The sequence below is a fragment of the Pleurodeles waltl genome, chromosome 9 (genome assembly GCF_031143425.1).
Source record: "Pleurodeles waltl isolate 20211129_DDA chromosome 9, aPleWal1.hap1.20221129, whole genome shotgun sequence".
NCBI classification, from domain to species: domain Eukaryota; kingdom Metazoa; phylum Chordata; class Amphibia; order Caudata; family Salamandridae; genus Pleurodeles; species Pleurodeles waltl.
This window is the reverse complement of record NC_090448.1, coordinates 168,142,827-168,164,909: the sequence shown is the minus strand read 5'-3', so window position 1 is coordinate 168,164,909 and position 22,083 is coordinate 168,142,827. Positions and strand designations below refer to the sequence as shown.

General features: G+C 43.7%; 1 protein-coding gene across 4 annotated transcripts in view; it reads right to left on the bottom strand.

The window, feature by feature from the left end:
- Nucleotides 1-22,083, bottom strand: part of PRICKLE2 (prickle planar cell polarity protein 2) — a 1,019,428-nt gene that overhangs the window by 383,756 nt on the left and 613,589 nt on the right. The gene's annotated exons all lie outside the window — the stretch shown is intronic.

Here is a 22,083-nt window from a genome sequence, read left to right as displayed (position 1 = left end):
AATTAATATTAATGTGAGTGATTTAGTTATACATTTTAAGTTTAATATAGTGCAAACCAAACACTATAGCACAGAGGAGTGTTTTGAAAAGGTACATAAAGTCACAGAGGATATATAAAAAGTGTATAGAACACAATGTACTAGTTAACCAATTTGACTTAACAGAGGGCCTGATTAAGAGTGGCTTGCTTTATTCCGACCTGTGCACAAACTCATGTTTACACACGGATGGGAATTACGAGTTAAAAGGTATTTAACATAGTTGATAATTATCGAATGCGTTAAATACTTCAAGCTTTGGAAGATCAAACCTGCCAAAATTTAAAAGAGGAAATGTGTATGCTATTTATCATACCATGAGAAATTTGGTGTGATAAACATGAAAATCCTCATGTTTTTCCCCACAAGCTTGTAATAGGTGATATTTATTGCACCTAATAAATAACGTACGAGTGGTATCGTTATTTATCAGGTGCACTAAATAGCACCTATACTCGTAATCAGGGCCACAGAGTCTAGAATAACACATATTACAAAAACTACTATAGGGCTTTTATTTGTACATTTTTAGTTTTGATCTAGCAATCATAATCGATGGAGTTAATCAATCCAACATGTCATATGTGGAAGTGGCATTGAAAAAAACACATTGTCCTTTAACTAATCAGAAGGATTTCTCTTTATAGCAAGAGGAATAGAGTTTCAGACTCTGGGTTCACTCCCTGAGTAAGGATCCTTTAAAATTCTTGATTTTCAGATGGTTGGAGAATTTAAAGAAGTAGTGCTGGTGTTTTGTAATAAATGAGAGCCATGTTAGATTGCCACTGTTAGTGCTAAGAACATGCCACCCCTGGCTGAGTACAAGCCACCCCGGTGTAAAGATAGATTGATGATAAGGTTGTGGATGTTGCTGTTTTTTTGGCAGCCTATCTTGCATTGAGGAAGGCATAGTTGTTTTGAGAGTGGGGAAGGATGGGACCTTGGTTTATGGTTTGCCAGTTCTTGATGTAGCCAGAACTTTAATACAGCATAATTTGACAATACCTGTGATACATTCTCTGCATTATAAGAGTATTTTAAAAAATAGGAAAAAGTATTTTGAAATATGTAGACCACAACACTCTAGAATACTGTTTTATAATTGACAAAATGTTGGGCTTTGCACTCGGTTCCATAATTTAAGGAGAATAAAATATCTAGGTGAATTATGTAGAACAATGCATTGATAGAACTTCGAGTTCGTAAAATGTGGGTTTTGATCCCCATCTTATGTAAAACTATAGCAGGACAGTGAATTGAAGCGAAGCTAGTAAAGCTCAATGAATGTCATGTTAATACAAATATTTAAGTACGTAAGTAAGTGAACTTTATTGTTAGATTAATTGAAATCATTACAATATAGAATACGGTGATAGATAAAAATCATTAAAACAATAAAACGTCTTGGCACATAGCGATGAAAAGATCTCTGAATGCATAGCATGATATCCCAGCTAAAGATTTGAGTCCTATTCTGTGCAAATAAGCAGGAGAGGGCTTAACATATCTGAGGGGTTTAACGATTAGCTCCATCGAGACTCGAACAGTTCGTGTTGTCCACTGCAGAAAGTGCTTTACGCAAGAAGAGGAGACATGTGCAAATGCTGATCGAAATACAGCGAGTAAACCAGGCATTCAAATTTAATGCAACAATTAGTGAGGGAGATACTTTGCCCTGATCCCTCGCAGAGTAATTTCTTTAAAGCCTGCTCAACTCCCTGTAAATATTTTACTGTTCATGAGATTGCTCCAGGATCCCCAGATTTTAAGCATGCCACTATTGCTTGTCTGCAGGAGTGGACCCAGGCCTGATTCCAGAAGGCCCTGAGCCAGTGGCGGCGCAGATTTAGAGTGGACCTGCAGAGGCAGAAAGTGTGAATTGCGTCTTCTTTAGGGTGGCTGCACAACCTACATGGAACTTCTCCTTCTGCACTTAGCCAAGGTGCTATGTGCACGTTGGTAGGGTGGACTTCAAGACAATGTTTTAGGAAGGTTCCATTTATCCTGCTGCTGAAAGCTTCACCCAAGCATGGCTGCAGTTTTAACAGTGTGTAGCTGTTTAGTACCATCCAAGCGAGGCCTTATCCTCTAGGATGAGATTAATCTCAACATTTTACTGGTGGACCTTCGAAAGGACTCAAGAGTGGGTGTTGCGTACCATAGTTGAGCTAGTCTGAGCAGGTTGATGGCATATTTGAAATATTTCTTGGCTGGTGAGTGGGGCTTCTTGATCTCCAGCCAGACATTATGATTTACTGAGTTTCTTTCCAAAGAATGGAACCTATAGCGCATAATAGTGAATGCTGCTCTTCTGGCTATTGATTGTTTGGCAAGACCAAGGCCCTCATTCCGACTTCGGCGGTCTTTTTCAAAGACTTCCGAAGCTGCTGCAGCCAGCAGACCGCCATATTAGGAGTTGTGCGAGGACTTTTGCCCGTTTATGGACAGAGGTCCGACTCTGTTGGCCTGGCCAATTTAGTTAAAGAGGCAGGTGCAACGCCAGCACCACCACAGCAGCAAGACGGCTTGGCGGAGTTTTGCTGGCGTGGTGGTGCTGCGGTGCAAAACCGCCAGGACCCATCCTCTCCCGGACGACCTCCTTGACTGAGAAGGTAAGTGATCTTCTGACAGGGGGGGTGTCTGTGTGTGCGTGTCTGCGTGTGTGAGTTTGTGTGTAGTAGTTTGAATAATGGGGAATTGTGGGGGTGTCTGCGTGTGTGAGTGCGTGAGTCGTAGTATGAGTGCGTGGATGCAGATGAATGAGTGTGTGTATGTGGAGGGGGGTGGTGAATGACTGCGTGTATGTGATTGAATGTGAATGTGTGCGTGTGGGCGTGTGAATGAGGGTGTGCGCCTGTGCATTTGTATGGGTGTGTCGGAGTGCGTGTCAGTGTGTGAATGTGTGTTTCAGTGTGCATGTTTGAGTGTGTGTCTCCAAATAAATGGGGGTGTATGAGGCAAGTGTGTGGGTGAGAGGGTTCGTGTTTGTAAGAGTGTGGACGTGTGTGGGTGCATGTGGGTGTATGTGTTGGGGTGTGTGTGCCGGCGACAGGAATGGGGATTCCAGTCACCAGGTGCATTACTGCCAGGGTTTTCGTGGCGGGGTGACCACCACGGAAAGCCTGGCAGTCTGCAGCCATGTAATCTGTCCGACAGGCAGATGCCTTCCCCCGGGCTGGAGCAGCTCAACACCGGCCGTGTCGCTGGGACACACTGGTGGGTGAGGTGGTGTTGTGGTGGTTTGGCTTCTGCCAAACGCTACAACTTGTAATGCAGTGGTCTTTACCGCCGGGTCCCTGGCGGTAAGACCGCCAAAGTGAGGCTGGCGGTCAGATGACCTCCAGCCTTGTAATGAGGGCCTAAATCCTAGCCTGATCAGGGCAGCGGAAGTGAATCAGGATAGATGGAATGTTTCCCTGTACATTTTGGTAACAGTGTTGTCTAGAGTGGTTGAGACCCTCCCAAGAAGGGCTTCACTTCTGTTTGCCAGATTTGGAACTAGCTTTACCTGGCAATTTCTAAAATGGGGGTGTGTGATGGACTATTCAGATTCCTTAATAGTACAAACATTGAATATCTCTGATATTTAAAAATGTTTTTCTAACCAAGTTATATGTCCAAAAGCGTATACACCAAGCAAAGCATTAGAACATAAAGTAGGGACTGACCCTTCTATGTACTGTTACAGACAAAGGTTCCATCTGAAGCCTATTCCGGAAAATACTCAACTCTCGTGGTCGTTTCCTGCAGACATAACATATTTAATCATCCTCAAACTTCACCACAAAAATGCACAGAAAATGATTCACACATTTAAAGGAATCTGGTTCCAAAAAGCAGTCTTTTTGTGCTGTAATGATGGCGCGCCAGGACTAAGCTACTTCAAAAGAGAGAGAGACTGTCTTTCTTGAAAAAATAAACTTGAATTTCATAATATATGTTCTTGTGCACAATGTAAAACTGATTATTGGCGTGGACTGACATAAAGCTGCCATTATGGTGTTGTGCATTTCTTCTGTTGCCGTTAATTCCTCATGCAGAATATTTAAATCTACATATAAACTCTATCTACTATATGTTTTTTAACCACACTGAGGAATCATTGAAATGCATGGTAATTGATCATGGAACTCAGACTGACCAGGAAACTAGTGCCATGACATTTGTGACAGTTTCCAGCAATCCTATTTTTTGCATAGTTTCATAGCGGTTACCTAGGAGGCTCCCTTTTTTGCCACCAACGTCACTAAGAATGCTTGGACATAGAGGCAATACTTTCAACGGGGAAAGCGAAGCTACAAAATTCAGCATGCTTTTCGAAAGTTATCCTCGTGATGGGCTCTTTAAAGCTTTGTTTTCATTGATTTGACTATTAAGCTTCAAAGAAAATATGTTTCTGTTTAATAAATAGGCTGAAAGCCAGAAGATAGTCATTTCGTTAAAACAAAAAAAGCAAGCGCAGCTCTCCCCTTTGTAAAAGATGACCTGCTACTTTTTGTGAGTCCAAACAGAAAGCGTGCTGCAATGTTAGGCCCTTAATGTAATGAAAAATATGAAACTACAATTCTCAGAATTGACTGCAAAAACAGTACTGGCTGAAAGTTGCTTACATTATAGAGGTCATTGTTGTATGATAGAAAGTGGAATGTGAAACTACAACTCCAAGAATGCCCGCAATGTTGCTCAAGAAGCTAGAGTTAGTTGACAGTGTGTGAGAAAGTAGCCTCTTTCTAGCCTTGTTACCCCCACTTTTGGCCTGTTTGTGAGTGTATGTCAGGGTGTTTTCACTGTCTCACTGGGATCCTGCTAGCCAGGGCCCGGTGCTCATAGTGAAAATCCTATGTTTTCAGTATGTTTGTTATGTGTCACTGGGACCCTGCTAGCCAGGACCCCAGTGCTCATAAGTTTGAGGCCTATATGTATGTGTTCCCTGTGTGATGCCTAACTGTCTCACTGAGGCTCTGCTAACCAGAACCTCAGTGGTTATGCTCTCTCTGTACAAATTGTCACTAACAGGCTAGTGACCAATTTCACCAATTCATATTGGCACACTGGAACACCCTTATAATTCCCTAGTATATGGTACTGAGGTACCCAGGGTATTGGGGTTCCAGGAGATCCCTATGGGCTGCAGCATTTCTTTTGCCACCCATAGGGAGCTCTGACAATTCTTACACAGGCCTGCCACTGCAGCCTGAGTGAAATAACATCCACGTTATTTCACAGCCATTTACCACTGCACTTAAGTAACTTATAAGTCACCTATATGTCTAACCTTTACCTGGTAAAGGTTGGGTGCTAAGTTACTTAGTGTGTGGGCACCCTGGCACTAGCCAAGGTGCCCCCACATTGTTCAGGGCAAATTCCCCAGACTTTGTGAGTGCGGGGACACCATTACACGCGTGCACTATACATAGGTAACTACCTATGTATAGCTTCACCATGGTAACTCTGAACATGGCCATGTAACATGTCTAAGATCATGGAATTGCCCCCCCAATGCCATCCTGGCATTGGTGAGACAATCCCATGATCCCCCGGGTCTCTAGCACAGAACCTGGGTACTGCCAAACTGCCTTTTCAGGGTTTGCACTGCAGCTGCTGCTGCTGCCAACCCCTCAGACAGGTTTCTGCCCCCCTGGGTTCCAGGCAGCCCTGGCCCAGGAAGGCAGAACAAAGGATTTCCTCTGAGAGAGGGTGTCACACCCTCTCCCTTTGGAAATAGCTGTGAAGGCTGGGGAGGAGTAGCCTCCCCCAGCCTCTGGAAATGCTTTGATGGGCACAGATGCTGCCCATCTCTGCATAAGCCAGTCTGCACTGGTTTAGGGATCCCCCAGCCCTGCTCTGGTGCAAAACTGGACAAAGGAAAGGGGAGTGACCACTCCCCTGACCTGCACCTCCCAGGGGAGGTGCCCAGAGCTCCTCCAGTGTGCCCCAGACCTCTGCCATCTTGGAAACAGAGGTGTTGGTGGCACACTGGACTGCTCTGAGTGGCCAGTACCATCAGGTGACGTCAGAGACTCCTTCTGATAGGCTCTTACCTGTGTTACTAGCCTATCCTCCTTCCTAGGTAGCCAAACCTCCTTTTCTGGCTATTTAGGGTCTCTGCTTTGGGGAATTCTTTAGATAACGAATGCAAGAGCTCATCACAGTTCCTCTGCATCTCTCTCTTCACCTTCTGCCAAGGAATCGACTGCTGACCGCGCTGGAAGCCTGCAAAACTGCAACAAAGTAGCAAAGACGACTACTGCGACCTTGTAACGCTGATCCTGCCGCCTTCTTGACTGTTTTCCTGGTGGTGCATGCTGTAGGGGTAGTCTGCCTCCTCTCTGCACTAGAAGCTCCGAAGAAATCTCCTGTGGGTCGACGGAATCTTCCCCCTGCAACCGCAGGCACCAAAGAACTGCATCACCGGTCCTCTGGGTCTCCTCTCAGCACGACGAGCGAGGTCCCTTGAACTCAGTAACTCTGTCCAAGTGACTCCCACAGTCCAGTGACTCTTCAGTCCAAGTTTGGTGGAGGTAAGTCCTTGCCTCCCCACGCTAGACTGCATTGCTGGGAACCGCGTGTTTTGCAGCTGCTCTGGCTCCTGTGCACTCTTCCAGGATTTCCTTTGTGCACAGCCAAGCCTAGGTCCCCGGCACTCTAACCTGCAGTGCACGACCTCCTGAGTTGTCCTTCGGCGTCGTGGGACCTTCCTTTGTGACTTCGGGTGAGCTCCAGTTCACTCCACTTCGTAGTGCCTGTTCTGGCACTTCTGCGGGTGCTGCTTGCTTTTGAGTGGGCTCTTTGTCTTGCTGGACGCCCCCATCTGTCTCCTCATGCAATTGGCGACATCCTGATCCCTCCTGGGCCACAGCAGCATCCAAAAACCCTAACCACGACCCTTGCAGCTAGCAAGGCTTGTTTGCGCTCTTTCTGCACGAAAACACCTCTGCACAACACTTCACAACGTGGGACATCCATCCTCCAAAGGGGAAGTTTCTAGCCCTTGTTGTTCTTGCCGAATCCACAGCTTCTACCATCCAGTGGCAGCTTCTTTGCACCCACAGCTGGCATTTCCTGGGCATCTGCCCACTCCCGACTTGATCGTGACTTTTGGACTTGGTCCCCTTGTTCCACAGGTACTCTCGTCTGGAAATCCATCATTGTTGCATTGCTGGTGTTGGTCTTTCTTGCAGAATTCCCCTATCACGACTTCTGTGCTCTCTGGGGAACTTAGGTGCACCTTGCACCCACTTTTCAGGGTCTTGGGGTGGGATATTTTTCTAACCCACACTGTTTTCTTACAGTCCCAGCGACCCTCTACAAGCTCACATAGGTTTGGGGTCCATACGTTATTCGCATTCCACTTTTGGAGTACATGGTTTGTGTTGCCCCTATACCTATGTGCTCCCATTGCAATCTATTGTGACTATACATTGCTTGCACTGTTTTCTATTGCTATTACTGCATATTTTTGGTGTTGTGTACATATATCTTGTGTATATTTGCTATCCTCATACTGAGGATACTCACTGAGATACTTTTGGCATATTGTCATAAAAATAAAGTACCTTTATTTTTAGTATATCTGTGTATTGTGTTTTCTTATGATATTGTGCATATGACACTAGTGGTACTGTAGGAGCTTCACTCGTCTCCTAGTTCAGCCTAAGCTGCTCTGCTAAGCTACCATTTTCTATCAGCCTAAGCTGCTAGACACCCCTCTACACTAATAAGGTATAACTGGACCTGGTGCAAGGTGTGAGTACCCCTTGGTACCCACTACAAGCCAGGCCAGCTTCCTACACAGTGTCACTTCATGGGAACAGTTGGCAGCTAGGGCTTTATTAAGTGACACACCCATAAGTTACATTACCTCTTCAGCCGTATTCCTCACCATAGTACTAAGCATGAGCCCCATCAGTAATGCGAGAAAAGAGATTAAACTACCCTAGCAAAATCTACAAAAAATAATCACCAATCAGGAATACTTCCTCTGATACCAACCTGACTGTCCAGGAAGCTTGTCCCCTTAAGCACTTTTTGCTTTTCTTCGTGTATCAGGTTAAACTTGACTCTCCCAGATATTAAACTGGAAGAAGAGAAAGTCTTCTCCCAGTAACACCACTGGAAGACACTGGCAAATCTTTCACTGAATAAGGTGTCCGCAAGATCCTAACCAAGGAATGTAAGGGGATTGAGAAGCCAAACTTTTGAGATTCCTTTGACAAGGATATCTTTTCCTAGTATTTAATGAGGAATTTCCTCACATTCTTAAAGTTGACTCCTTGATAGCTGGGCTATCATCACATTGTTCCATCATTTCAGAGGATGCAACTCCTACTGACCTAGTAGATGAGGTGGATGTCGCAGTCAAGCATCCCTAAACAGCTCCCAGCTTTGCAGTCAGTACAAAATTCAAATGCTACTTATGTCATGCAGTGCCTCTTGGGAGACTTCCACGCCCATTTGAATGGTCTACAGCACATAAACAGTTTCACCACTATTTTGTTCATGAAGAAGCAACAAGTGCTCTCAGACATTTTCTTTGACTCTTTGTGTGCTGCAGCCTTTGGGTTGGCAAGAGCTGCTGCAGGCACTTGAGGACAAGATCATGGAAGGCCCACACATCCAACAAATCTTTCTTAATGCACATTCCTTTCTCAGGAAGGAAGCTGTTCAGACATCAGCTAGAGGAGACAGTCAACAAAACTGTGGAAGACCGGTAACTGATTACTCTTTCAACTCCTTTTTCAAAGGATAAGGAGCTGGATCTAGACGATCTTTTGACCTTGCTTCAACTTGAAAAAGCACAAACCAGCCCTTTCAAGCTAGGGTTTGTGTCTTTGGGGGGGGGGCGTATTGCTAATAAATAGTGGTGTAGTACGCAATCCCCAGCCCTGCATCTTCAATTAAGTCCTGACTATCTGCTTGTGAAATATTCAGAAAACTTTTCAGGTAGGGGATCACTGAAAAGATTTTGCAATGGTGTGGGACAGTTTAGGGATGGATCCTTGGATCTTAGAAACAGTTCATCATGGATACAAGATCCATTTCTTGCTGTTTGAAATCAGATTCTTCTTCGGGGGATGCAGGAATTACTTCAAACAGCTGCAATTACTTAAGTACCCGAAACAGAGAAAGGGTTGGGATATTAAATGTTTCTAGTGCAGAAGCAGTCAGGGAAGCTGTGTCCGAATTTGGAATCGAAAGACATCTGCCTTTTCACCCCCGAAGTGTTGTTTAAGATGATAACTCTTCAATCCTTCCTTCATGTAATTCTCCCCCTGGATTGCATGGCATCACAGGATCTAAAAGATGCTTACCTTCAGATTTTGATTAATCAAGTCACAAATGTTCCTATAGTTTTGCATCTTCGTGCAGCATTACCAGCTCAATGTTCCCCCATTCGATTTCTAGCCTGTACCAAGTTTGCACCAGCGGCGTATAATATAATCCTGGGACCCTTGGTGGGAATTCTTCATTCCAGGAAAATTAAATTGTTTTCTTTCTTAGGAGATTGGGTAATTTCTGCATTGTCTCTTTCTAAGGCAATGGAGGATGTCCAGGTAGGATGTCGCCTAAACCAAAGCAGTTAATTGGAGCACTGCTTCAAACAGATCTGGACCGATTTTTTCTGACTCAGACAAGAAAGGAGAAATTGATCCAACGTCTATTGACATTACTTCTGAAGACCCAAGCAACAGAGAGAGAATGGATTGTGGTGCAGGAGGTTATTTGCCTCAAGACTAGCAGTGATCCACTGGTCCTGCAGCCAGAGTCAACCCCTGTATAGCATGTTCTAGCCTGAAGAAATCCTGCTTCACAGAAGTAGATGAGCATAGTCCCTGATACTATAAATATTTGGTAGGAACTTTAATGGCAGTCATAGAATATGAGCAGGGGAATGCCCTTTCTCTTCGATCTTGAGCCATTCCGACAATGGATGCCAGCAGCAACGATTGGGTGCAATTCTGGCAGACTAACCTACTGCTTAAGGACTCTAGTCATGAGAGGAGAAGCTAAATTGTTCCAATTAGAGGGAACTGCTAACTATTTTTCAGACTCTTTTTAATTTCTGGAATTAAGAACAAAGGTAAGTTGTTTGTGTCTGGACAGAGAATTAAGCTGCCTGTTCTTAGATAAATAGCCTCAGAATGCCCTTTTGACAGCTCTAGATAAGGATGTATGCTTTTGGGCAGATGAGCATCTTCTCCTTCTGATAGCAGCTTTCTCCTTGGGACAAGTAATGGACATGTGGACCAGCTGAGCAGGCGTTTTCCTTCACCAGTGACAAGGAGGTAATATCCCATTGTGTTTCAGGAGATTTTCTCCTGGATTGGCTAGCCTGGCAGCAATAGACGTCTTTGAATAAGAAACCAATGTTCTACTGACAAATGTTTACGCCCTAATTCCTTCTCTGAGGGCCTGGGGGATAGATGCGCTATTAATTATTTGGCCTCATGACCTACCGCAAGGCTTTCCTTCCTTTCCATTAACTCTCAGGGTCCTAGAGAAACTATAGAAATAGAAAGCTAATGTTGTAATTGTAGTTCCATGTTAATTCAAGTTCCATTTGTACTTTTTCTAGTTCAAATTGGCATGCCATCCCCCCTGCATATTTCTTAACTCTACGTGCTAACTTCTGTATTTACCTATGTCCCTGCAAACACTTGTGCATCTTTATCTGGAGGTTTGGCTCTTGAAGGATTAGTATTGGAGGCTAATGAATATTCTTTGGATGTAGCTCTAATGAATTCAACAGTCCTGAAGACCAGAAAAGTTCACGCTAGACACTAGTGGAATTTCGAGTCCTGGCGTCAGAACAAATAAGTTCAGTCTTGCCCCTGCAATCCAACATTAATTTTAGATTTTTGTTACGGGATTTCTTTTTATAGGAATAGCTGTTTCTAAATCGAAGAGCCAATAGAAAGCCTCCAAGGGATCAGAAGGGCTGTATATTGATGAGTTAGCCTATAGGCTGCTTAGAAGCCTTTTACTTAAAAGAGAAGGCTGTCTAACTCATCGATTTCTTCATGAGAATTAGCTTTAGGCTTAAAGTTATTGCCTGCTCAGGTCCTGTTTTAGTAGCATTTGGTTTAAGATGGTGAGAGGGTGAATTGGGAGTTCTTGTGAATTGCCATATTTGAGTTTTTTCCTGACAAAGAGGTATTATGTCCAGCCTGTGTTTTTTTTCTTCCAAAACTCCCCTCAATCTTCAACGACTGCCAAAACGTAGTTTTTCTCCATTTTCTTTCACACTTCTTCTGAAGCAGAGGAAAAACTTTAATTAGTAGCCCTTCATTGTCCCTGTTTAGAAGGAGAAATCCTCTTTGTTTCCAAAAATTTATTTTCTATTTAGCATTTTTGATCCATCAGGACCAGGGAAATGGCCCTCTTCCTTTACTCTAAGTAAGTGGATTTCATTTGCAATAACTTCAATTTAGCGGGAAAAAGATGAGCAGTGCTGGGCTGGTCGACTAAAGGCACGGCCACCTCCGAGGTAGCATTTAAAGAAATGTTTCTGACATATGTAATGCTACTACTTGGGCCACTCCTCACAAATGCATGCCTCATTATCACTTCCGGGTGGAGGATGAAGTTCCGGGAGATTTTGCCACTCATGTTTTGAGTGCTGTCAACTCAAACTGTTCTTTTTGTGTTTTCTTTTGGGATCCATCATAATTAAAGGCTAACAGCAGATAGAAAATATAGTGCATGGTATTTATTTTCATTCATTTTGTCCTCAGTAATAATCTTACTTAGGGTTGGTATAGATCATGTGGTTGTCAATAGTACACAAGGTGCAGTGGCACAGGGGCCAGTGTTGTGAGGGGCTCTCTTTAATCCAATGATGGTTCTATTTTGCTAACAAGCTGTGGCATAGAGGGTGTTTCCCTTGCTTTCATGGGGGCCACTGGCACCCTTACTATGGCACTAGTTTGGCAGAGAGAGCTAAAGAAGGTGAAACAAAACAATCATGTCACATCCCAGTGAATGTGGACCCTATAGAACACTTCACACCCACGTGCCCTTTTTCTTATTCCCGAATCATTTTATCCACTTGTAGAGATAAAAAAAAGAAGCTGTCCCAAAATAAGTGGAGTAACGCAAAATGACGGGGACATCCTGCATAACATGATGAAGGGCTTTGGGATAAACGGCCCACTTCCCCTTCCCCCAAAGTTTGGGGAAGCCTTGAAATGTCGGCATAGGGTGGCCTGCGCCGCACCCCTGTCCGAAATTACGGATGGCAATAGACAAACAAGGGGAAGCGAAAGCCAATTAAAGCAGTTAATTGAATTGCCCTCCCCCACCTGAGCACACAGGACAGACACAATTGTGTCTGAATATCTGTGCTTCAGATGTGTTAATTCGAGTCTCCTGAATTTATGTAGTTACTGCAGCTGCTTGTGGTATGTGAGAGTTCGCGTTTTTCGAGATGAAATGCGGCCATACTCTGCGCACACTGCTCTTTTACACAAGGCCAGTAACTTCCGCACACCAGCATCAGAGGGAGACTAACATAACTCTCTCTCAAGTCTGGCATCCGAAAGTTAAAAATAATATAGCCGGGGAGACAGCTGTTGCAGGGTTTAAGATGTGTATGGGCCCGTCCACTAAAAAATAAAACAACAGCTGAGCTGGCATTTTTTAAACTCAGAGCTAAAGATAAATGCTGGCCTCCCACTGAGCCTTGCATTTCAAAGGCCACTCTCTGAACTAAAGACTATTATGAACAGCGCCCCCTAGAAGTGCGACGACAGCATAAAGAATTACGCTGTTTAACTCGGCGTGAGCAGACATCTCCATCCGAGCTGCGCTCCTATTGGGTTAAAGGAGCGCAGAGCGTGGTCCTATGCAAGCCTTAACGGGCGCTGCGCTCAGCACTGTTCTGTCTCCAGTGGTTCACTTGTGTTGGTGTATATTTTCTGGGGGCTGCAGTGTCTCATGTAGCAGCCACTACCGAGGGGCAGTGCTTACACTCGTCACGTAGCAGCCACTCCCTGGGAGCAATGCTTACATCTACCCCGCACCCAACCATCACAGGCGTCACCGGTCAGGTGATGCTGCTAAATAAGAGGGCCGGGTGCAGGGGCTTGAGGCAAGTACAGCTTCCGCTGATCTGTAGAAAGCATTGTGTGAAAAGAACAAACAACTAGAGCCGAAAGTGAGAAACCTCTCTAGGTATTTTGTGATTGGACGGGATGCGGCCTCTCTGGGGTAGGCATGGATTACTGGGGCGCCTCGTGCTGAGCACAGCTGCGTCATTGAAAAGGGCTACCCAAACATAAACCATTTATTTGACCCGGACCCGACAGTGAAGTCATTTAGAGACCAGGCAATCTCATGTATTCTGAAAGTTACAGTCCTGGTTTACTTCAACTGAGCCAATCTGGACTTACACACTTGCAGATAGTGGTTTGTAAAAGCAAATCGTAGGACGGGGCTGCATTGCTTTAGTACAGACTCGTGAACCCCGGAAGCACGAAGCCCGTGTTCTAACCTTTGAGGCTCCTCGTGAGACCGTGCCACCTCCTAGTAGTTGTGTTTCTGTGCTTTTTGTGCCAGAGAAGCATACAAATGCACCCCAAAATATTTGCAGACAATTCGAAGTACAGTCTTAGGATATTTTGTGTCGGGAGCATTGCGGTCGCCTCAGCCAGCACCTGGAGTCAAAATACAAGTATGTGTATGCTAGGGCACGTAAGTGCATAGCTGCCAATTTTCCAAGGTCCAGTCCAGGTTTTTTTCAATTTGAATTCTTGGATTCGCAGCTGAGGAAATTGGCAGGACTTTTATGTGTAACGCCCTTGCATGCTCAATAAAGACGTCTGGCATAGAAAGTAGAGCAGCTTCAACATACATGTGATGTGTGACAGTCCTGTCGAGTTAGCCAACAGCAGTTTGTATGTTGGCATGTTTTTAAACATCTACTTACAATATTAAAAGTGAAACTACAAATCCTAGAATGCAACTTATGTTTCACTAAGGAGTTACTTGGCAGCAGTGGTCTATAAATACATCAGTAGAACTGTCACTATAATGCCTGGGATTTAATTTCCACTAGGAAGGGAATGTTTGTTAACTTCTGCTACAGGGCTTGTCTTTGTGCCTCATGGATGTTCGAACTCCTTCCTAGAAACAGAAGCATGTTTGTTTTAACATTTATGTTGCGATAGCTCCAGCCTACAAATGCCAAAGCGCCTGCTTCATACACTTATACCACTATTATCAAAACTATACCAGGAAATAATTCATTCCAAGTAAATAATTCTTGAGATTTTTGGAGCCAGAGTAAATGCATAACATCGACCCTGGCTTCCTGTTGCATGCAAAAACTTAGTCAGTCCCAGTTGACTACTAACCCGGACACAAGGACGATTAAACACTGAACACTAGCTGAATTAGATGCCTTGTATAGGATGGGAAAACAAAGTTTGAACTAAGGAATGTTAGAATGAAACAAATATTGCAAAATGTAAACATCTATTTCATGGCTGAACATATATCTTATTTAGAGTTTTACACTGTGATTCACCTTTTTCTAGTTCCAGCATTTACATCCTTTTGGAAAAAAATGTGATCACTTTTTGTTTTGGTTACACCCACCGCTAGAGTTAGAATGGAAGCCCTCTGACGTCAAACGTACTTCAGAATTCAATTTCTAATTATTTTCCCCAAATTAGCCTGGAATATCAATTTGCTGAAACATCATTTTGTTGAAACGTATGATACAAAAACTTTTTTTTTGGTACAAATCCTATTTTCCATATTTGCCAGTTTATTTAATGAGTTAATCACTCTGAAATACCATCGGTACTTCATGCGAATCAATTTAACATGTACGGTTGTATGATGATTTTCTGAATTGGGCAGAGAAATGTGCTTTGTGGGTAGGCCCAGTTTGATTACTCAAAAATTAATTTAATACCATCTGCATCAAAATGTATTCAGTTGCAATATAAGTTCTTAATTCGTATTGTACCCCTTCCAAACTCATAAAATGGCATGAGGAGGAAGCTGCAAACTGCCTTAAATGTGCAGCACCGATTGCAGACACATTGTGCAGAATATCTAAGGCTGTACACTGATGGTTTCAGGTACTATATTTTCACTTTTTTTGCCATGATAGAGGCTCAATTGATTATCACTTATTAAATAAATTGAAAGATGCAGAACTCTCAACCCCAGCTGCAGCAGTCTGGTGAAATGAAATACATTGAGAAACTAATAGTTGAACCACATCTCCACTCCAGGAAACTCTGTACTGTGTGGACTTAAGGAGCACAGCAGCACTCTTTTCAAATTGGTAAAATCATTCAATTTGTCATCATTGACAAAACAACACATGCCTTCTGATTCTGTTCAACCTCTCTGCAACCATTAATGGTCCTCGAGAACCTCTCTTGCATAGTCCAATAATGGTTCACTTTCTAACTTGGCAACCACCACTAACTTGTTCAGGTAGGACTTACAAGATCTTCCGATCCACTCTCACTGACTACAGCATCAAGATCTACCAGTATGCTGATGACACTCACCTCTATCTCAAAATATTCTCAACCAATGACATTCATCAATTGAAAACCTGATGCAAACTTATCCTGAAGTGAAGGTCAGGCACCAACCTCAAGCCAACTGTTGGGCTTGGCCCTCTTTGCAGGGCCACCTCCAAACTTTTTGCCATCACGCCTCCTGTTTTCTGAACTTCATTTTTGTTGGCATTAGGGCTCTTTACCACTGCTAACCAGTGTTATAGTGCTCTCTCCCTAGAACATGATAAAATTGACCTACGCTTGATCGGCACATTTAATTTACTTGTAAGTAAAGTAGTATTACATGTACAGAGGACCTGGACATTAAATGCAATTAATGGGCCTGCAACACTCCTTGTGCCATTCACTTAAGTAGCACCTTAAAACATGGCTCTGGCCTGACACAGCAGCTTGTAGTGCACTTTTAAACTGCCATTTCAACCTGGCAAAATAAACCCTAGGCCATGCCTAAACCTTCCTTTTTAACACATATGTAACCCTCTATGGTGGGCTCTAAGTGCCCACAGGGCAGAGTGCATTGTATTTAAAAAGAAGGAAGTGTTAGGTTTTGCATGTCCTGGTAGTGAACAACTCGTAAATTCATTGTTCATTATCTCTCCAATTGAATAACAGTGGGTTAGCTTATTATATTTAATAAGTGCTAGCTTTTGATTTGGAGCAGGTAAAAATGCCATGTTTGGATTCAAATGAATTGTAATTTAAAATCCTCTTCAAAGTCAGAATTTAAGTCACAATTTTGAAAATGCCACTTTTAGAAAGTTGGCATTTTCTTGCCCTAACCATTTCGTGGTTGTTGCCAGTGTCCTGGTTCACATGAATGTGAATAGCTTAGCTGTAACTTAGTGTTGGCAGGATGGTCCATTCCGCCGGGATGGTTGAGGTGGACCAGTTCCTTGCCCTACTTATATTTTAAAAAGCTGCCTAGAAAACACATGAAAGAAACTCACAACATGCTTTTTTCACCCCAGGCTATTTGGAGCCTTGGCAGGGGAAGGGAAAAACTTTCTAGAAGCAGAAATGGGGTAGCCATGATGTCACTTCCAATTCAAAGGCTGTCATCAGGTATAAATACTCAACTTCCAGAGCCACTCTTCAATACACTCTAGGGCCTGTGGACATTACAGAAGGAGGATTGAATTTTCCTGAGAGGACTGCCCTGCGGCTTGAGGCTTGCCTTATCCCCCAGAAGACTGCCCTGCTATTTGAGGCTTACCTTGTTGCCCAGAGGACTGTCCTGCTGCTTTAGGCCTGCCCTGATCTCTAAGAAGGAAGACTGGACCTGTATCCTTTATCCCAGGCTACCTGAGTGACTCAAAGGGTTAGTTGACTGGCCTCCTGTTCTGAGTTACAGGGATACAACTAGCTCTAGAGGCTCCCCTGCACTTGCGGAGCTGACCTGCTGCAACAGGACCTACCTGGATCTCCAACAAGTCTTGCCTGAGCCCTGCTGGCCTCTGCTAGAGTGAGTCTCTGATCCCTAGGTGGGGCCTCCACAGGTCCAGGACCCTTGGCATGCATCAATTTGCACTCCTCCTTGAAGAAAGCAGAAATCCTTAAGTTTTTGGCTCATTGCGACCACCAGGCACGTTCGCCCCAAGAATCTGCCACCTGCAGAGTTGCAGACTGCAGTCTGATTCAGGTTTTGATGACTTGCTATCATTGGTGTAATCAGGTCTGTTTCCCTTGTAGGCCAATAAATATAATTCACCGAATTGTAGGTAAAGCCATTTGTCCACTTAGTATCTTCTTGCCTCAAAATGGCCTTAATAGGTCTTGAATTAAAAATGCCACATGGGAGCAGTGAGGAGCATACCCGTGTAGTCACACATTTGTCTAGGGTAACATGCTGCCTCTTAACCTACGTGGTCACCCTGCTCTACCCGGTGAGTAATTTCTCACCTTGTATGTAGGAGAGGAGTGCATGTTTTGAACCGGGGCAGTGTGTTTGTTTTGTCCTGATGAAAGCCCAGTACAGCAGAGGCCATAATTAAAGGGCGGTAACATGTTGACTAGTAATTAAGGTTACTAATACCATAATATCCTTTGCCTCCTTTTGGAAGTTATTCTTAAACGCACTCAAGCAACTGTTAATAAAGGGAAACAGAAGTTGGTTTGTGGTATTTTTTTTCCTTTTAGCTTCCCTGGCTAGGAAAAGTATTCAAAGTGCTCCCTGAAACACGGTTGGGCCCATCCTGGTTTTTAGGGACCAGAATGATGCCTGATGTTGAAGCATGTCACTACTAGAGTGGCTGAAGGTTTACTGAAGAAAAAATGAATTCTTCCTTTTTTCATTACTAGCAAGGCTTCTTTTGCAAAGTGAATTTATATACTAGACATGGAATATCCTTTGTGATAATTTATGTAAAAACACATCATTTCCATAGGACTGCATTGCAACAACTAGAGACTATGGCAGTAGGAGCCACTTTAATTTAAAGCACTCTTTACAGGCAACATGATATCACTTTGAAGAAGAAATGCTACTAGAAGACAGGGACATAGTAATAATTTACTTTTATTTGAAGCTCTTTTGTTTTGAATTTTTTTTATTTTGTGTATAAGTGTGAACAGCAAACTAGGGTGCGAACCTGCACTCAGAATAATTGTTAAACAGAAAAGGGAAGTAAGACATGACAATATCAGTAAATACATACATATCTTAGAACATCCAATAGCAGATTAGATTTACAACAATGCATACAATGAAACCGAAGGACGCTGCAATGTGGTCATCTGGCTTGTCTTAGTGAAGGCCTAGCCATTGACAAAATCTCAGTTGTAGTATTTGATCCAGTTTCCCCAGATTTTGAAAAATTTAAGTAGGCACCCCCTAATCTTGCAAGTGACTTTCTTCGCAGCCATATGCATATTCATCCCCGTTCTTCATTCATTAGGGTTGGAATCTCTAGTACCCCCCCCAGTGTCTGGCTATCTCTCATTGCAACTACCAGGCCCATGATGCCTTCCTCACTTGGGATTTCCAACTCCGTTATGTTATGGAGTTACCACACCACCTTCATCCAATAAGGTTCACTGGCCAGACATCCCCAACGTGTGTACATAAATGTTCCCCTAGTACCATTACATCTCAGACCCTCCAGAGACGCTGCTCTTCCCATCTTGTGCATGCGTTCGAGATTATAGTAAACCTAGTGCAAAATCTTGAGTTGAGTCAGTCACAATCTATACGTAATGGCCACTTCAGATGGGTGCATCAGGGCTTCCTCTCAGTCAGTATTGCCCATCTCATCCACATCCCCCACCTATCATTCTTTCAACTTAGTCAATGTGTCAGGCAGATTGTTGAGTGTCTTGTATGTGAGGGAGACAGCCTTTTCCACCAGTTCTCCCATGAGTTCCCTACCCTCTAGGGGGGCATAACCTGGTACCCCTGCTGCTTCCAGTCCCTCCAACTGCCACGCATGGTGCAGTTGTGCATATTTTATATATTGATTCTGTGTAACTGATATTCCCCTTGAAGTAGAGGAAAGACATAAGATGTCCATTTTCCAAGAGATCTCCAAACTTGGAAATCCCTATTGTGTCCTGGGCCCTGAACCCTTCAGCTTCCCTAGCTCCTTCATCTTGCCCCCCTCCCACAGGGACATTTCTCTGGTCACTCTGTTTGCCCATCCCACACAACTGGTGGCTTTGATTGAGGCTTCCATTGTCACTTGTGTGGCCAGTAGCAACTGTCTGATTCCCGGCCCCCCATTTATATAATGCAAATATGATCTTACCAAGAACTGAGTCAGTTCCAGCCTGTACTTTGAATTATTCTGAGATGTGAATACCCAGGCATTTTTAGCTACCAGATGGGCCACCCAGTAGTAGGCTCGTATGTCGAGGAGGGTGATCCAACCATTGTATGTGTTGCGCTGCTGTGTTTTGAGTGCTATTCTCAGGTGGCTCTTATTACATAGCAAATTCTGTAACTCCCCACCTATTTTCATCCAGAATTTTATAGTATGTGTTCTGAAGGACATATATACGAGGTTAGGCAATACAATCATTTTAAAATAGCCGCCCTCCTGAGAATCATCAGGAGCAACGCATACCAGCACTCTGTCTCTTCCGCATTAACCTCCGCAGGTTTCAGGTAAGGCACCTCTCCTTATGTGCAGTCATGTCAGTGACGAGGTATTGATACCCCTGTTTGCATTTTTAGTCTCAGAGGGAGGGCCATCAAATCAAGTGAACCATGGGGGTTACAAAACACTGACTTTCCCCAATTCATGTTGTATCCCAAATGGGTGGCATACATCTCAAAGAGCTGAAAAACAACCAGGATCATTGTTATGGACTGGGTGATATACATAAGGATAACATCTGCATATAGCAACATTTGTTCTTCTTCTGTGCTAGTGTCTGATATCCTGAACGCTTTGATATTAGAGTGTTCATGGACCATGCGTGTCAAGAGCTCTAGGGTAAGGGCAAATAGGAGAGGTACAGAGGCCATCCCTATTTAGACCCCCCTAGATCAGGAACACCGCCGAAAGGATACCGTTGACTCACACCGCTACTGTTGGAGCCTGAAATAGCAATGTTATCCACTTTCTGTAGTTGGGGCTAAAACCAAATTTCACTAGCATTTGCTGCAGGAAAGGCCCGTTTATACTATCAAAAGCCTTTTCAGAATCCAGAGAAGGGAACACATGGTTCCTGCCTTTCTCGCACCTCTGCCATTGAACTGTGTAACCTTCACAGATTCGTCTGGTGGACCTACCAGGCATGACGCCTGACTGATCTCTATATATTGGTGGGACTATTACTGTGAGGAGCCTAGTGGCCAGTATCGAGGCCAATATCTTGGTTTTAATGTTCAACAATGAAATCAGGTGATACGACTTATAACTGGTTTCAGGTTTGCCTTCCTTGTGTATCACCACAATGGTATCATGCTGTAGATCCGGTGGTATCACACCCTTATCTCTGGCTTCACAGAATAGGTTTAAAAGATGCAGCCCCTGTAGTCGGGCATACCTCTTAAAGAACTCAACTGGGATAGCATTAGGCCATGGGGTTTTCTAGTTTTTAGTTTCATGATGGCTGTCTGCACCCCAGGGAGTGTGATATCTTCTTCAAGTGCCTATCGGCTTTCCGCTGATAGCACCTGAGTATCTACGGTTTTTAGGTAATCCGTAATCTGAACGGCATCTGACATAGTTAGTCCTGGATAATACCCCAAATATTCCCGAAAGTATTAATAAACTTTCCCCTCTGGATGTTGGTGCCTCCATAGGTCCAATAGCCCCAGTGTGACCATGAACCAAGCCAGGGGGGTATCGCTGGAGGCGCCCTTAGTGGATCTGGAGTGGTCCAACTCTGTGGCCATGACATCATTGAATCCCCCACTGTGATTTGTGGTCACTTTTTCCACTGTCGAGTTGTGTAGCTGGGGGGGGTGCTTATACACTTACCAGGGTAACAACCGTTCTCCTCCAAAGACCCTCAACCCCAATGTAGATCCCATTCTCCCATTCCCAACAGCTAGACACGTTAAAACAATTCTGTCTGCAGATGGTATATTGCTCACTCTTACCAAACCTAACTCTTCAACTTTAGCTGTAATGTCCCTACTCCAGCCTTTTTCTAGTGTCTCTGGTTACAGGATTAACTGAAACATATGAACTGTGCCTTTATCCTATATCAGTAGGGGAGCCTGTCTAGGTCACCTGTATGTACAATGGGTACTGGAAGGTGCCAAGTATTTAGGGATTCCCACTATCTATTGCCTTTAATACCCAAAAGTAAGTCTAATTTGTGAAATGGATGTAATGCACCTTGTCATTATGGGGAACAGTGCAAACTCTCAAGATGACAGTGTCACCAATAAACAATTATATATTTGGAATGTTACTGTTATAAATACACAAATCGTGGCTAAGAAGAATAGACACAAATATCAATATATGGAGGTAAGAAATCCAGTTTAAGGATTCAGAAATTCTGGGTGCATACCAAATCTGGGGGCCCAAGGCTTTCCACCACATGACATCTTACCATTTAAAACCATTAATTAACACAGCTCCATTTCAAACCATTAATTAAAACAGCTCTCTGATATGGGTAATTATTGAGAGAGCTACTTTACTACCATGATGGTGGTCTATCAGTCTGTACACCCCACACTTTGCTCAATTGATGGATTATCCAGTTGTCCAAACCATGTTAAAAATATGGCAAATGGTACACAGTGGCACACAAAAAATAAACCCTCTCCTACGTGGATTAACGCTTATTTGACATAATGGGAGAATTCTAAGTAACAGAACACCCAATAACAGGAATGTTTGGTCATGACTAGGTGTGCTCTCACTGGAACAGCTAATTATGAATGGTTCTTTTATGTCCTTATGACCTTCAGTCATTACAAGCTGAATTCGGGCTCTCAGAACATACCACCTTAGACACCATTAATCATTACATAGTGAAAAGAAATTTCTGCCCTGACTCAGCTGACTTACTGTTAGACCTGTCAGCCTTAGGGTGGTCT